This window comes from Sapajus apella, unplaced genomic scaffold (assembly GCF_009761245.1).
Source record: "Sapajus apella isolate SASKATOON/1434 unplaced genomic scaffold, GSC_monkey_1.0 scaffold50, whole genome shotgun sequence".
NCBI lineage: Eukaryota > Metazoa > Chordata > Mammalia > Primates > Cebidae > Sapajus > Sapajus apella.
In genome coordinates this window covers 7,813,433-7,829,002 of record NW_022436990.1, presented here as the reverse complement: position 1 = coordinate 7,829,002, position 15,570 = coordinate 7,813,433, and the positions used below count along the sequence as shown (strand labels likewise).

General features: G+C 39.2%; 1 protein-coding gene and 1 pseudogene across 5 annotated transcripts in view; one reads left to right on the top strand and one right to left on the bottom strand.

The window, feature by feature from the left end:
• PRORP (protein only RNase P catalytic subunit) overlaps positions 1-15,570 on the top strand; it is a 154,279-nt gene that overhangs the window by 73,193 nt on the left and 65,516 nt on the right. The window lies entirely within an intron of this gene.
• On the bottom strand, positions 8,769-9,174 carry LOC116526279 (annotated as a pseudogene).

The window sequence follows — 15,570 nt, the reverse complement described above, 5'->3', positions numbered from 1 at the left end:
TGTCTGTTTTTCTCTGGCGAAATCCTAATGGTAAGTTGATTTCCCATCACTGATGTGTCATTGATAATGTTTGTGTGATAATCATTTCGGGTGTGGTAAGATTGTCTCTGTGAGTCATTATTGTGTATATCTTGCTTCCATGACAGTATTTTAAAACACCCTCTTTGGGAATGGGGTAGGAAGAGGCTGCCTATGAAAATATAATATCCATTTTGACAAAAAAAATGTTTAAATACTTGTTGTCAGTAAGGTAAACAGCAATTGCAGAATGAGTAATAAATTTACTTAAACTTTTTTTTAAGCTATATAAATTATTCTTTCCTAATTATTACAGTGGTAACATTTTATTAATCATAATTTTCTGGTAATGCTTTTTTTAAAGCAGCGTTTTTTCCTTTTAAAGTTGTTTCTATTTCACAATTTTCACGAATATAACGGTTGGTTTTTCTCTCGGATAAATACAATTAAGATCAGTTGATTAAGATCAGTTCAGATCTTACAATTTTTTTTTTTTTTTGCAGTGATTTAGACATGGCTTTTTTTCTACATAGTATTAGGAAGGGTACATGGTTTCTTAGAGTATTCACTCTGCCACCTCAAGTGGATACTCCTTATTGATAGATTATTTCTACCCCATTTTGTCTTATGAAAGATATAAGATGGTTATAATAATGTATGTGATACAAAAAATTAAATAAATTTAAAACAAAGTTAATTTAAAAAGGATACAAAGGGAAAATAAGCTTAGAGAAATAGAAGGTTTAAGGTTGGTGCACAAAAGGCATATGGTAAAGTGCTCTATTAATTTGGCTCTAAATTCTGTCAACAAACCTGAAGATGATAACATGATCACTTAAGAGCAGGGGCTCGTGCTTTTATCTGCTTGCACGTCATTTATAAGTACCTCACACTCTCATCATAAACATTTCTCCTTCCTAAAGAGATTCTCAAAGGAGGTAGGTTGAGAGCAGGGACAGAAGACAGAGATCAGAACTTTGGAGGATGGAGAAGTTTGAAGGAACACTCAATTCTGATATATCTTCCAAAGGAGCTGTTTCCACTATAAGACTCATTAATTTATAGGATTCACATAATTCATAAGATTAAATAGAAGCGAATTGTTCAGAGAATGTACCATTATACCTAATATTGAAACCAAAGGGATTTTTCCTGTGGACCCTCACAGGGCAGGGCCATGTGGGCACTCTGAGTACTATTCACACGTTCTTGTTACGAGCAGGTGAATGGATTGTGTAAGCATCAGCAGTAAAGGAGTCAGGAGAACAGTGGGTGAGCTTGAGAGAGGCTTCTGAAAGTACTGAACAGGCCTCAATAACTCATCAATAACTAATGCTATGAAGTTGGTCAGAAGACTAAATAGGAGGACTCCTGCCCTATGACCCTTTTGGAAAATACATTTTTAAGCTGATTTTTCATTCAGATCCATAGTAATCCACAGCAGTGCTAGACCTTGTTTTAAAATTTTATAATTATAATTTCATTGCAGTTTTTTAAAAAGTTTGGCTACAAAAAGAAGTGTATGTCCCTAATATTACTGCTGTGTAGTAAGCACTCTGAAGAGGTACTTATGTGAGTTCTAGTATCAGAATTGCCTTTGATGTCTATTAGATAATTATAGTAAAGGCTGGGCACCGTAGCTCACTCCTGTAATCCCAGCACTTTGGGACGCCGAGGTGGGTGGATCACAACGTCAAGAGATCGAGACCATCCTGGCCAACATGTGAAACCCCTTCTCTACTAAAAATACAAAATTTAGGCTAGGCGCCGTGGCTCATGGCTGTAATCCCAACACTTTGGGAGGCCAAGGCAGGTGGATCACCTGAGGTCAGGAGGTCGAGACCAGCCTGACCAACATGGTGGAACCCTGTCTCTACTAAAAATACAAAAAATTAGCTGGGCATGGTGGCAGGTGCCTGTAATCCCAGCTACTCCGGAGGCTGAGGCAGGAGAATGGCTTGAACCTGAGAGGCGGAGGCTGCAGTGAGCTAAGATCATGCCATTGCACTCCAGCGTGAGCAACAGAAACGAAACTCCATCTAAGAAAAAAATACAAAAATTAGCTGAGCATGGTGGCACGCGCCTATAGTCCCAATTACTTGGAAAGCTGAGGCAGGAGAATTGCTTGAACCTGTAAGGTAGAGGTTGCAGTGAGCCGAGATTGCGCCACTGGACTCCAGCCTGGCAACAGAGAGAGACTACGTCTCAAAAAAAAAAAATTTATAGTGAGTACTTGCTATAGTTTGAATGTGTCCACTCCACATTCATGTTGAAACCTAATTCTCAGTGTAGCAGTATTAAGAAGTGAGGTCTTTAGGAGGTGATTAGGTCATGAGGGCTCTGCCCTCATGGATGGGATTAGCACCTTTATAAAAAGGCTTGAGGGAGTGAGTTCAGTCCTTTTTTCCTTCTGTTCCTTTTCCCTCACTGTGTGAGGACACAGTGTTCAAGGTGCCACCTTGGAAGCAGAGACCCAAGGCCTTCACCAGATGGAGAACCTGCTGGCACCTTGATCTTAGAATTCCCAGCCTCCAGAACTGTGAGGAAACAAATTTCTGTTCTTTATAAATCACCTACTCTCAGGTGTTTTGTAGGAACAGACTGAGACTGTACTATTAATTTAATGTGAGAAAGGAAGCTTGCAAAGTCAACCTGACATTATTTAGTTTAATCAGTCTTACCTAGACCATAAATACCTAGAAACTGCTTATACATGTAAAGTTATAGAATTAATTTAAATGGAAACTTTCCAATTATAATAGGTCTCTCCATGTTATGATATGAAAACCTGTGTTACGTCAGGAAAACCTCTGTTTTGTCAGGAAAATCTCTTGAAAATTTTCTTATCTGTTGAGGAAAGAGATAACAGGTAATCTTATTGGGTTTAAGCTTGGAGGAAAAATGGAAACAGCAGTTCCTCTTCAAATGGCCCAAAATAATCATGCAAGATAAAAACACAGTATTTTAACAGTATTAATATTTTAGCAGAGGAACTTGAAGGTGAAAATCCCAAAAGCCATGACAATTTCTTGGTTGTGAAAGTATTAAGTATGCAAAATTCTTAATTACTCTCCAGTATTTTGTTTTAGCATTTTCATTTCTTATAGCTCATTTAAACAATATTTTTAAATTAGTGTTTTTTATATATTTATACACACACACACACAGGCACATATATATATATATATATTTTTTTTATAGATGGAATCTTGCCCTGTTGCCCAGGCTGAAGTGCAGTGGCGTGATATCTGCTCACTGCAACCTTCTCCTCTGGAGTTCAAGCAATTCTCCTGCCTCAGCCTCCCGAGTAGCTGGGACTATAGGTGTGTGCCGCCACGCCTGGCTAATTTTTTGTATTTTAGTAGAGATGGGGTTTTACTGTTGCCCAGGCTGAGCTCGACCTCCTGAGCTCAGACAATCCACCCACCTTGGCCTCCCAAAGTGCTAGGATTACAGACGTGAGCCACCGCACTCAGCCTAGTGTTACATTATTTTAATTAATAAGATAATTCTTCAGGAAGAACTGGCTTTCATGATATTTCTCATTCCATGTGAGAAAATTATATATATAAGTTATATATATATAGTAGATTTTAAAGTTTTTTTACAAGAAGGCTTTTATTTTAGAATAATTTTAGATTTATAGAGAAGTTTCAAAGATAGTAGGGTTCTCATATACACCACACCCAGTTTTTCTATCACTAACATAGTAGTATGGTACATTTGTCAAAATTAGTGAACCAATATTGATGTATTATTATTAACTAAATCCATAGTTTATTTAGATTTACTTATTGTCTTTGTTCTCTTCTGGAATCCCATCCAGGATACTGTATTACATTTAGTCATTTTGTTTCTTTAGGCATCTCGTTCCTATGACAGTCACTCAGACTTTTCTTCAGTTTTGATGAAGAAATTGACAATTTTGAGAATAATGGTCAAATATTTTGTAGAATGTTCCCTCAGTTGGGATTTTTATGTTGTGTTTTTCATAATTAGACTGCAGTTGTGGGTTTGGGGTAGGAAGACCACAGAGGTAAAATGCCATTCTTGTCATATCATACCAAAAGTAGATAGTACTATATCAGCATGACTTATCACTGTTGATGTTAACCTTGATCACCTGGCTAAGGAAGTTTTGTCAGCTTTCTCAACTGCATAGTTACTCTTTTTTTCCCCTTGCCATATTGTACCCTTCAGAAGGGTACAATATTGCAGCCCTCAGTTAAAGAGCTGATGGGGGGAGTTATGTTTCACTTCCTTGAGGGTAGAGTATTTACATAAATTATTTGGAATTCTACACAGGAAATTTTTCTACCTTATTTACTTATTTATTTATGGTAGTATGGACTCATGGATATTTATTTTTAATACTTTGGGTTATAATCTAATACTGCTTTATTTTGTTGCTCACAGTGTGTTCTACTTTTAGCCATTGCCAGCTTTTTGTTCCTGTAGGTGTTTTTTGTTTGTTTTATTACGTCCTTACTCTCTGGCACTTCAAAATGCCTCATTGTATACAAAATTTTATTTATTATTTATTTATTTACTTACTTTGAGACTGAGTCTCTCGCTCTATGGCCCAGGCTAAAGTACAGTGGCACGATCTTGGCTCACTGCAACCTCCGCCTCCCAGGTTTAAGTAATTCTCATGCTTCAGCGTCCTGAGTAGCTGGGATTACAGGTGAGCACCACCAGGTCTGGCTAATTTTTGTATTTTTAGTAGAGATGGGGTTTCACCATGTTGGCCAGATGGGCCTCAAAGTCCTGACTTCAGGTGATCTGCCCACCTGGACCTCCCAAAGTGCTGGGATTACAGGCGTGAGTCACTGTGCCCAGCCACAAAATTATTTTTTAAAAGCTAAAAAACATGATAATTAGGTAGGCTCTTCCAGTTGTCTTTGAAAGAAAAATGCTGTTCCTGTTTGTTATTATTGAAGGCAATGAAAGGAAATGTGTTACTACTACCTAGTGTCACAATTTTGCTCAGTCACCTTATCATTTTTTTTTCAGGAGTTAATCTTATTTGTGGGTTGTCTGTTTGGAGGATTAGCGTGTATTTTTTATTTTTGTTTTTGTTCTTCCTTAGTAGTGGAGTAGGAAGGGCACAGATAAAAGGAGAAATGTAAGCAATAAGTATAAACTTATTTAGAGCAGCTCTCCTATTGTCTCATGTGATCGAAAGGTGGTTTTTTGTGTTTTTTTTTTATTTTATTTTTTAGAGACAGGGTTTCTTTCTGTCACCCAGCCTGGAGTATAGTGGCAGGATTATAGCTCACTTCAGCCTTGAACTCCTGGACTCAATCAGTCCTCCTGCCTCAGCCTCCTGAGTAGGTAGGACAACAGGTATGTGGCACAATACCTGGCTAATTAAAAAAAAATTTTTTTTTTTGCAGAGCTGAAGTCTTGCCATGTTGCTCAGGCTGGTCTTGAATTCCTGGCCTTAAGAGATCTCCTCACCTTAGCCCGCCAAAGTGCTGGGATTACAGACATGAGCTAGGGCACTTGGCCTGAAAAGCAGTTGTTAAAACTCAATTGATAGCACTGGCTACCTCCAAAGGGGAAGTTTAAATAAAATGTTGGTTTTTGATATTATATATTTGTATAGTGTTAATTTTTTTAATAATAAAGTTTTTTTAAATCTGGAAAATATATAAAGGTTTATTTTTAGAGTTACTGGAAATGCAAAGAAAAGAACTTACCCTTTCTGTGATTTGAAATACTTTAGTACTTGAGAACTTTTTTCCATACTTGATGCACTCAAAAGTTTTGATTATTTTACATTAATTTTGTTTAGCTGTGCCTGTTTTTCACTAGTTTAGCTGTACTAATTAAATTGGCACTTCTGCCCAATTATTTTTATTTAATTGCAGTGATCACTTTAGCATTTGAAGAGTTCAAGATCAGCCTGGGCAACATGGCAAAACCCCATCTCTACAAAAAATACAAAAATTAGCCTGATGTGGTGGTCAGCTTCTGTATTCCCAGCTACTTGGGAGGCTGAGGTGGGAGGATCACTTGACCCCAGGAAGTGGAGGCTACAGTGAGCCACGATCATGCTACTGCACTCCAGACTGCACAACTCTGTCTCAAAAAAAATAAAAATTAAATTAAAAGTCCAGATTTTAGTCTAAGGATAGAACCAATCATTTTATTATTGCATTGAGCAATAACAACAAAAAATTCTCCTTTGAAGATAAAGCAAGAACATCCTAAAGTTGTTTATTGAATTGGTTCATTAAATTCTGAACCACTAAATATGTACATATTGTATAGTTATCTTGAGCTTTGTATTTCACAAATGGCATCTGTTGTCTCCTTTAATCTGGCAACCACAAAAACTTCCTGCGGAGGAACAGTTTGTCTTTTTAGGTAATACTCTGCTTATTTACCTTTCTCCTTCAATTTTTTTTTTCTTCCACTTTAAACCTTTGTCAGAGGTGATACTCATTGTCACATGGCCATGTTACTGGAAAGTAGTGTTGGGAAAAGCTTTGAGAAAAAATGAGAAAAAAAATTTTTTTTTCTGCTTGAGAAAGAAAATAGGTCAATGAGACCACAAGACCTAACATTTAGTTTTATGTGCTCAAATTGAAGATGTATGTCAAGACTCCTGCCTCCCTAGTTACAAAGTTACCACCTAAGAATACTGTTCAATTTCTTTAATGAATCATATTCTAGTTACTTTATTATTTTAATATATATTTGTAAAGATATTGCTGTGCTGCAAAGTTACCAAATTATTTAGCCTGTCTGCAGTGACCACAACTACATTGATCTGAAATCATTTTATTCACCAAGTATTTTTTGAGGGCCTCCTTGTTTTAAGGCCCTACACTTGGTGTTTCAGAAGTACAAAGGTAAATGAAGCATAGTCTTTATCCTTAAGAGTTTTATAATCTCTTGGGGGAAATAAGAAAAAAAGATAAATATCCGTAGGAGAAGACATATCAGCAACATGTTCATTGTACCAGTAACTCTATGTACAAGAACTGCAAGTAACATTTCTTAGATTTTCTTGTAGTTCAGACTAGTCTTTCTGTCCAGTTGTTCAGAAATATTAAGCCTTTATGGTATTTCCAGTTATTTGTAATAGCCCCAACATCTTTTGCTTTTTTTAACTGACATTTATTAAGAATTTCAAGGCCGGGCGCGGTGGCTCACTCCTGTAATCCCAGCACTTTGGGAGGCCGAGGCGGGTGGATCACGAGGTCAAGAGATCGAGACCACCCTCGTCAACACGGTGAAACCCCATCTCTACTAAAAATAAAAAAAATTAGCTGGGCACGGTGGTGCGTGCCTGTAATCCCAGCTACTCAGGAGGCTGAGGCAGGAGAATTGCCTGAACCCGGGAGGCGGAGGTTGCGGTGAGCCCAAGTCGCGCCATTTCACTCCAACCGGGGGAAAAATAAGTAAACCCCCGTCCCAAAAAAAAAAAAAAAAAAAAGAATTTCACGTGTACCAGCAACTATTCTGAGTACTTTATACACATCTCATTTAATCCTCTCAATAGTCTAATGTATTATTTTTATTTTACAGATATAAAAACTGAAAGTTAGAGAAGTCAAGATACTCACCCATGATAAATTCAAAGCTAGTAAATATCAGAGTTGGGATTCAAACCCAGATTTTCTATACCAGAACCTGAGCTTAATGATACGATTATTTTCTCTATATATAGGGTTTGTCACATCTGCTCTATTTCTTAAAAAAAAATTACAGTTTTGTTTTTTTTTTTTTGAAACGGAATCTTGCTCTGTCACACAGGCTGGAGTATAGTGGCACCATCTCGGCTCACTGCAACCTCCACCTCCCTGGTTCAAGAAATTCCCCTGCCTTAGCCTCCCATGTTGCTGGGATTACAAGGCACACCTATGCCTGGGTAATTTTTTTGTATTTTTTTTTAGTAAAGACAGGGTTTCACATGTTGGCCAGATTGGTCTCAAACTCCTGACCTCAGGCAATCCACCCACCTTGGCCTCCCAAAGTGCTGGGATTACAGCCATGAGCCACTGCACCCGGCCTACAGTTTTAAACATAGAGACATGTTGCCCAGGCTGGTCTCAAACTCCTGGGCTCAAAAATCCTCCCACCTCAGCCTTCCATAATGTTGAGATTAAAGGCATGACCCACTATACCACATGAAAGAAAAGTTATTAATGGTTTTTGTGTTAATTGGGCATTTAAATGTTTTTGAAGTAGAAAATATTCAATCTAGCAAACAACTCAAGTTTGTATTATCACCCTGGTGGCTTCGTACACACAGTTTTGTTTTTTCTGCACACCTCTCAGGGATAAAAATATAGCTTTTTCATTTGGCTAATTTCTTCTCACCTTTCAGGTCTCAACTTGGGGGTCCTCTCCAGGAAGACTTCCCTAATCTCCATCCCATCCCTGCCACCAAGTCCTCTTCAGTCTGGGCGCTTGACCCCTCCTCTGTTCTCTCTAAGAAGCCTATTATAATCTTTCATAGCACCAGTCACACCATTGCAAAGATCTCAGCTCCTTGATAGCAGGGGCTGTTCTTTGTTTTAGAAACCACAACATCCAGCACGGTGGTTGGCATGTCATAGGTACAAAAAAAAATGTTGAATGAATGAATGTTTCAGACTTGAAAAGGAGTCACTTGGTGACTCCTTTTACTCTGTTTTTCCACCAAACATGACTCGTGATAGAGTGCTGCTTATGGTGGACATTGTCCCTTTTTGATGTACTAGTCTTTCTGGTGAAGAAGATGTGTTTTTCTTTTCTTTTTTTTTTTTTTTCCAAGTTCATAATTTATTGCACAAATTGTATTATCACATGATGAGTTGGGCTTAGCTTCTCCAGACATGGAACTTAACAGATGAGGTTAAGAACCGGAGGCAGTTTAAAATCCATTTATGTTGCTTTCACAGCTGGAGTTTTTTTGGGCCTTAACTTGAAATACAAGATAATCTAAGCAATACTTCCATATGTGGCCAGTACACAATTCCTTCTACCTGTGAGAGTATAAGAGTTGAAATATTTTTTAATACCAGTGAACTGAAATTGTTCATCCGCTTCTGAACCTGCCATGATCTCAATCTGCTAAAGCCACAAATTCCGCACCCAGGGTCCCTCAACGACCGTATCCACCGCTAGGCCCGGCCGGAAGACAGATGTGTTTTTCATATCCCTTAATCCTTGAGGTCATTAGCTGAGAGAGGAGTGAGGGAATGCTGTTAGTGAATTCCGAGTGAGGTAGAGGATGCTGTTATTCTGCTTCCTTTTTCTCCTGGTGAGAATGTGGCCAAGCTTTAGAGTTTGAAGGAAGATAATCACGATAACATTAAACCCCAAAGATTATCAGTAGTAGTTTACTGTTTACTGGTTGGGACTTCTATTTTAAGTACTGGCCAGGTCTACTCTGTTCAGACCCATAGCTGTTTTTGTTTTTGTTTTTGAGACAGAGTCTTGCTTTGTCACCAGGCGCCAGGCTGGAGTGCAGTGGCGCGATCTCGGCTCACTGCAACCTCTGCCTCCCGGGTTCAAGCAATTCTCCTGCCTCAGCCTCCCAAGTAGCTGGGACCACAGGCGCACGCCGCCAAGCCCAGCTAATTTTTGTATTTTTAGTAGAGATGGGATTTCACCATGTTGGCCAGAATGATCTCGATCTCTTGACCTTGTGATCCGCCTACCTCAGCCTCCCAAAGTGCTGGGATTACAGGCGTGAGCCACCGCGCCCAGCCCCCCCATAGCTGCTTTTTATTCCCACCAACCACTGCCAGGTTTAAACTTTGTAACTCAAGATGATAGATCATTCCTAAGTGTTCCCTTCTAACCTGAAATCATCTTCACTACCCTAAATCTATAGACTAGCAACATCACATATCAGAAGGCAGGAGAAGCTGCACACCATCCCACTACCACTATTTATTGACTGGGTGAGCCTCTCTGGGCCTTAATCATCTCCTTTCTAAAGTGGGAGTGCTAAGATTTTACATTCCTGATACCATGTGGCTAAACTGGATTGTTTGTCAAGGTCCATTCCATTTCCATTTTAAGATGCAAAATTTATATGAAATATTCATCGTGTTCTAATGCTTACTTAGAAGGACGATTAGAAGTTTTCTTCTCTGTAGAGACTGCACATTTATCATTTCTTTATAATTTAGCAGCTGAAATCTTAACACATGAACTTATTACATTCAAGGTTGTGATTTTAACCCCTAAATTTTCCTTCTTCTAGGATTATTAATATGACATGGAGGCCTCTCTTTTTAAATTTTTCTTCCCAAGGTGAAGAAAAATGTATGTATGTATGTATGTATGTATGTATGTATGTATGTATGTGAAGCCTCACTCTGTTTCCTGGCTGGAGTGCAGTGGTGCTATCTTTGCTTACTGCAACCTCCACCCCCCAGGTTCAAGCAGTTCTCCTGCCTCAGCCTCCCAAGTAGCTAGGACTTAGGCGCATGCTACCACGCCTGGCTAGTGTTTTGTATTTTAGTAGAGATGGTGTTTCACTATGTTGGCCAGGGTGTTCTCAATCTCCTGGCCTCATGATCCACCTGCCTTGGCCTCTGAAAGTGCTGGGATTATAGGCATGAGCCACTGCCCTCAGCCGAAAAATTTATTTATTTATTTATTTTACCATCTTTTTAATAGTAACTTTTATATAAATCCAGTATATCTTAATTCTGATTAGCCATACTTCAAGAGCTCAGTGATAGTAATATGCAGCTAGTGGCTTCCATATTGGACAACAGTTCTAGACCTTCAAACATAAGGACTACATTCCTCCTCATACATTTCCATATTCTGTATATACTGAGTTAGCAGCCAAACTTCCTAATAAATGCAAAAGAAGTAGTGATGTTCATCACAGCAAGCCCTTTATACTTGCTGTGATGTTTCATGTTGAGGTCAGTTTTAATTTTAGTTTCCTTGTCAGAAACTTCTTCGGATTTTGTTTTCCTGTAGTCATTTCTCTTGATTTCTTTTTTGTTTTGTTTTTTGAAACAGGGTCTCACTCTGTTCCCCAGGCTGGAGTGCAGTGGCTGCAACCTCTCCTTCCCAGGTTCAAGCGATTCTCCTGCTACAGCCTCCCGAGTAGCTGGGATTATAGGCTGTGCCACCACACCTGGCTAATTTTTGTATTTTTGATAGAGTTTTACCATGTTGGCCCAGGCTACTCTCAAACTCCTGACCTCAGGTAATTCACCCTCCTCAGCCTCCCAAAGTGTTGGGATTACAGTCGTGAGCCACCTCGCCCAGCCTCTCTTGATTTCTTGACATATATGCTCAGTTGATTTACGTTCCCTCTAGTAATGTTGAGTTATTTTATTACTGGTCATCCATCCCTCCTCTAGTTTCATACCCCACCAGTGTATCTTCTCTTATTTTTGCTAGAGCACGCTCTCTAAATGAGATAAGATCTTTAAGTTTCTCTTACAAAAATAAAAAACACATGCTATTGTTAAAATATTAATCAGCATCGTACTGTAAAAATTAAAACTAACAGTAAAATTGTTCTGTGTCCTAATTGTGGTGGTCATTAAAATCCATAAAACTGCATGCATACTCACAAATGGAAAAAAAGAACTTGGTTAGGCATTATGAATTGAAATTTTTACTTTTTTTGACTAGAAGAAACACCTTTGGCTGAGTTACTGGAAAAATATTCCTACCTATAAAGTGTAAACTCAGTCCCCAGTAATTATTTGTCAAAAAAATCTATATTCTTCTTTTCTCCACTAACAAAATGGTTAATTTTGGATCATGAATATGTTTCATCTTATTCTCTGTTTTGAGTTATATTTCATCAACAAAATGAGGTAAAAGTCATATAAAATATACCTGACTTCAGATACATCTTAGTTGTTTTTGATTTTAACTTTTAGTTTGTAGTTACGAGTTTTAATCAGCCCATAGAAAAAGATTTATACAGGGAAGTCAGCAGGAGTGGCAAGAATAGCTAGTATTCTGACAGTGGCAGAATTTTGCAGGAAGAGGCTCATGTTGATAAGTATCAGTTATCTTGAAAATCAACACATGTGACTAACTAGAAATACGTAAGTTGCCTAATTTAGTTACTAGATAAATAATTTAGATATCTGGAATACTAAGATATGCCTGCTGGGCTTCTGGAGAAGTTTTCTTTTTCTTTTTCCTTTTTTTTTTTGAGACAAGGTCCCTCTCTGTTTCCCAAGCTGGAGTGCAATAGCATGAAATGGCTCACTGCTGCCTTGATTTCCCAGACTCAAGCCATCCTTCCACCTCAGCCTCCCAAGTAGCTGAGACTATAGGTGTGTGCTATCACACCTGGCTAATTTTTTAAAATTTATTTTTCGTAGAGACACAGGGTCTTACTGTGTTGCCCAGGCTGGTCTTAAACTGCTAGACTCAAGCGATCCTTCCACCTCAGCCTCCCAAAGTGTTAAGATTACAGGTGTGAGGCACCACACCTGGTCAAAACAGTTACTGTAGGGTACTGTAGTGGAACTGGTGAACATTTTTTAGTGGGTAACACTATAGAGATACTTTTAAAGTTTTTCATATATTACCTGTTTTATTAGCTTCTCCATACTTCTCAAATACCTTATTTGTTTGTGTTTACTAACAACTTTCTACCTCTAAAGCATGCAAGTTTCATGAGAGCCAGAGGCCTTGCCTCTTTTACTTACAGTACCTAAAATAATGCCTTGCATATAATAGCTGCTCAGTAAATGTTTGCAGAAGAATAAATGATTCTTGTATTTATAGATTCATCAATAGACAAATAACTATCAGCCAAGAAGTACAGGTATACTGCACAGATATCGCAAGGTTGGTTCCAAACCACTGCAATAAAAAGAGCCACACAGGTTTTTTGGTTTCCCAGTGCATATAAAAATTATGTTTATATTATACTGTAGTCTATTATGTGTGCAACAACATTATGTCTAAAACTAATGGACGTACCTAATTTAAAAATACTTTATTGCTAAAAATTGTTAAAATCATCTGAGCCTTCAGGGCATCCTAATATTTTTTTCTGGTGGAGGGTCTTGGCCTCAATATTGATGGCTGCTGATCAGGGTGGTTGTTGCTGACAGTTGGGGTGGCTGTGGCGATTTCTTTTTTTGTGTGTGATGGAGTCTTGCTCTGTCACCCAGGCTGGAGTGCAGTGGCACAATCCCGGCTCACGGCATCCTCCACTGCTCAGGTTAAGCGATTCCCCTGCCTCAGCCTCCTAAGTAGCTGGGACTACAGGCATGTGCCACCATGTCCGGCTAATTTTTTTGTATTTTAGTAGAGACAGGGTTTCACCATGTTTGCCAGGATGGTCCCTATCTCCTGACCTCGTGATCTGCCCACCTCAGCCTCCCAAAGTGCTGGGATTACAGGTGTGAGCCACCACACCCAGTGGCAATCTCTTAAAGACAACAGTGAAATTTGCTGCATTGATTGACTCTTCCTTTCACAAAAGATTTCTCTGTAGCACGCAATGCTGTTTGATAGCATTTTTACCCACTGGAGGACTTCTTTGAAAGTCAGAGTCAATCCTCTTAAACCCTGACACTTACTGTATCAACTAAGCTTATGGACTATTCCATATCCTTTATCATTTCAACAATGTTCACAGCATCTTCCCCAGGAGCAGACTTAGATTCTGTCTCAAGAAACCATTTTCTTTGTTTCTCCATAATAAGCAGCTCCTCATAGTTCAAGTTTTATTATGAGGTTGCAGCAATTCAGTCCCATCTTCAGGTTCCCCTGCTAACTCTAGTTCTCTTGCTGTTTCCACCACATCTGCAGTGACTCCCTCCACTGAATTTTTGAATCCCATCAAGTCATCCATAAGGACTGGAATCCACATCTTCCAAACTCCTGTTACTATTGGTATTTTGTGGCACAGCATTTGCTCCTCTCATGAATCACAAATGTTCTTAGTGATGTGTAGAATGGTGACTCTTTTCCAGAATGTTTTCAATTGCCTTTGCTTAGATCCCTCAGAGGAGTCACTGTGGCAGCTACAGCCTTATGAAATGTGTTTCTGAAATAAGACTTGAAAGTCTAAATTACTCCTTGAGCTATGGGCTTCAGAATGGATGTTGTGTTCACAGGCATCAAAACAGCATTCATCTCCTTGTACATCTCCATCAGAGCTCTTGCGTGACTAGGTGCATTGTCAATGAGCAGGAATATTTGGAAAGGAATCTCTTTCTGAGCTCTTTTTCTGGACTTACAATATTCAGTAAATCATGCTGTAAACATATGTGCCGTCATCCAGGCTTTGTTGTCCCACTGATAAAGCACAGGCAGGGGAGATTTAGCATAATTCTTAAGAGCCCTAGGATTTTTGGAATGGCAAATGAGCATTAGCTTCAACTTGAAGTCAACAGCTGCATTAGCCCCTGCAAGAGAATCAGCCTGTCCTTTGAAGCTTTGAAGCCAGGCATGGACTTCTCTAGTTATGAAAGTCCTAGATGGCATTTTCTAATAGAAGGCTTTTTTGTCTCCATTGACAGTCTGTTGTTTAGCATACCCACCTTTATCAATGATCTTAGCTAGGTCTTCAGAATAACTCACTGCAGCTTCTCCATCAGCACCTGCTACTTAATATTACACCTTTTTGTCATAGAGATGCCTACTTTCTTTTCTTTTTCTTTCTTTTTGAGACAGAGTCTCGCTTTGTTCTGTTGCCAGGCTGGAGTGCAGTGGCGTAATCACAGCTCACTGCAACCTCTGCCTCCTAGGTTCAAGCGATTCTCCTGCCTCAGCTTCCCAAGTAGCTAGGATTATGGGTGCGTGCCACCACGTCCAGCTAATTTTTGTATTTTTAGTAGAGATGGGGTTTCATCATGTTGGCCAGGATGGTCTCCATCTCTTGACCTTGTGATGTGCCCGCCTCAGCCTCCCAAAGTGCTGAGATTACAGGCATGAGCCACTGTGCCCAGCTGATGCCTACTTTCTTTAAACCTCATGAGCCAACCTCTGTTAACTTCTAGCTTTTCTTCTGCAGCTTTCTTGCCTCTCTCAGCCTTCATAGAATTGAAGAGAGTTTAGGGCCTTGCTCTGGATTAGGTTTTGGCGTAAGGGCATGTTGTGGCTGGTATTATCTTCTACCCAGGTCATAAAAACTTCCAACAGCTATAAGACTGTTTTGCTTTCTTTATCACTTGTGTATTCACTGGTGTAACACTTTAAATTTCCTTCAAGATCTTTCCCTGGTTAGGCATGGTGGCTCGTGCCTGTAGTCCTAGCTTGGAAGGCTGGTGGGAGGAGCCCTTGAGCCCAGTAGTTCAAGGCTGCAGTGAGCCATGATTGTGCAATTGCACTCCAGTCTGCAGAGTGAGACCCTGTCTCCTTTAAAAAAAAAAAAAAAAAAAAAGGAAAATACTTTTTCTTTGCATTTACAACTTGGATAACTGGCACAAAATGCCCAGCTTTTGACTTGTCTTGGCCCTCAACATTCCCTCCTCACCAATCGTCTCTAGCTTTTTATTTATGGTAGGAGATGTGCAACTCTTGCTTTCACTTTTGAACACTTAATGGTCATCATAGGGTTAATTGGCCTAATTTTAATATTATTATGTCTCAGGGAAA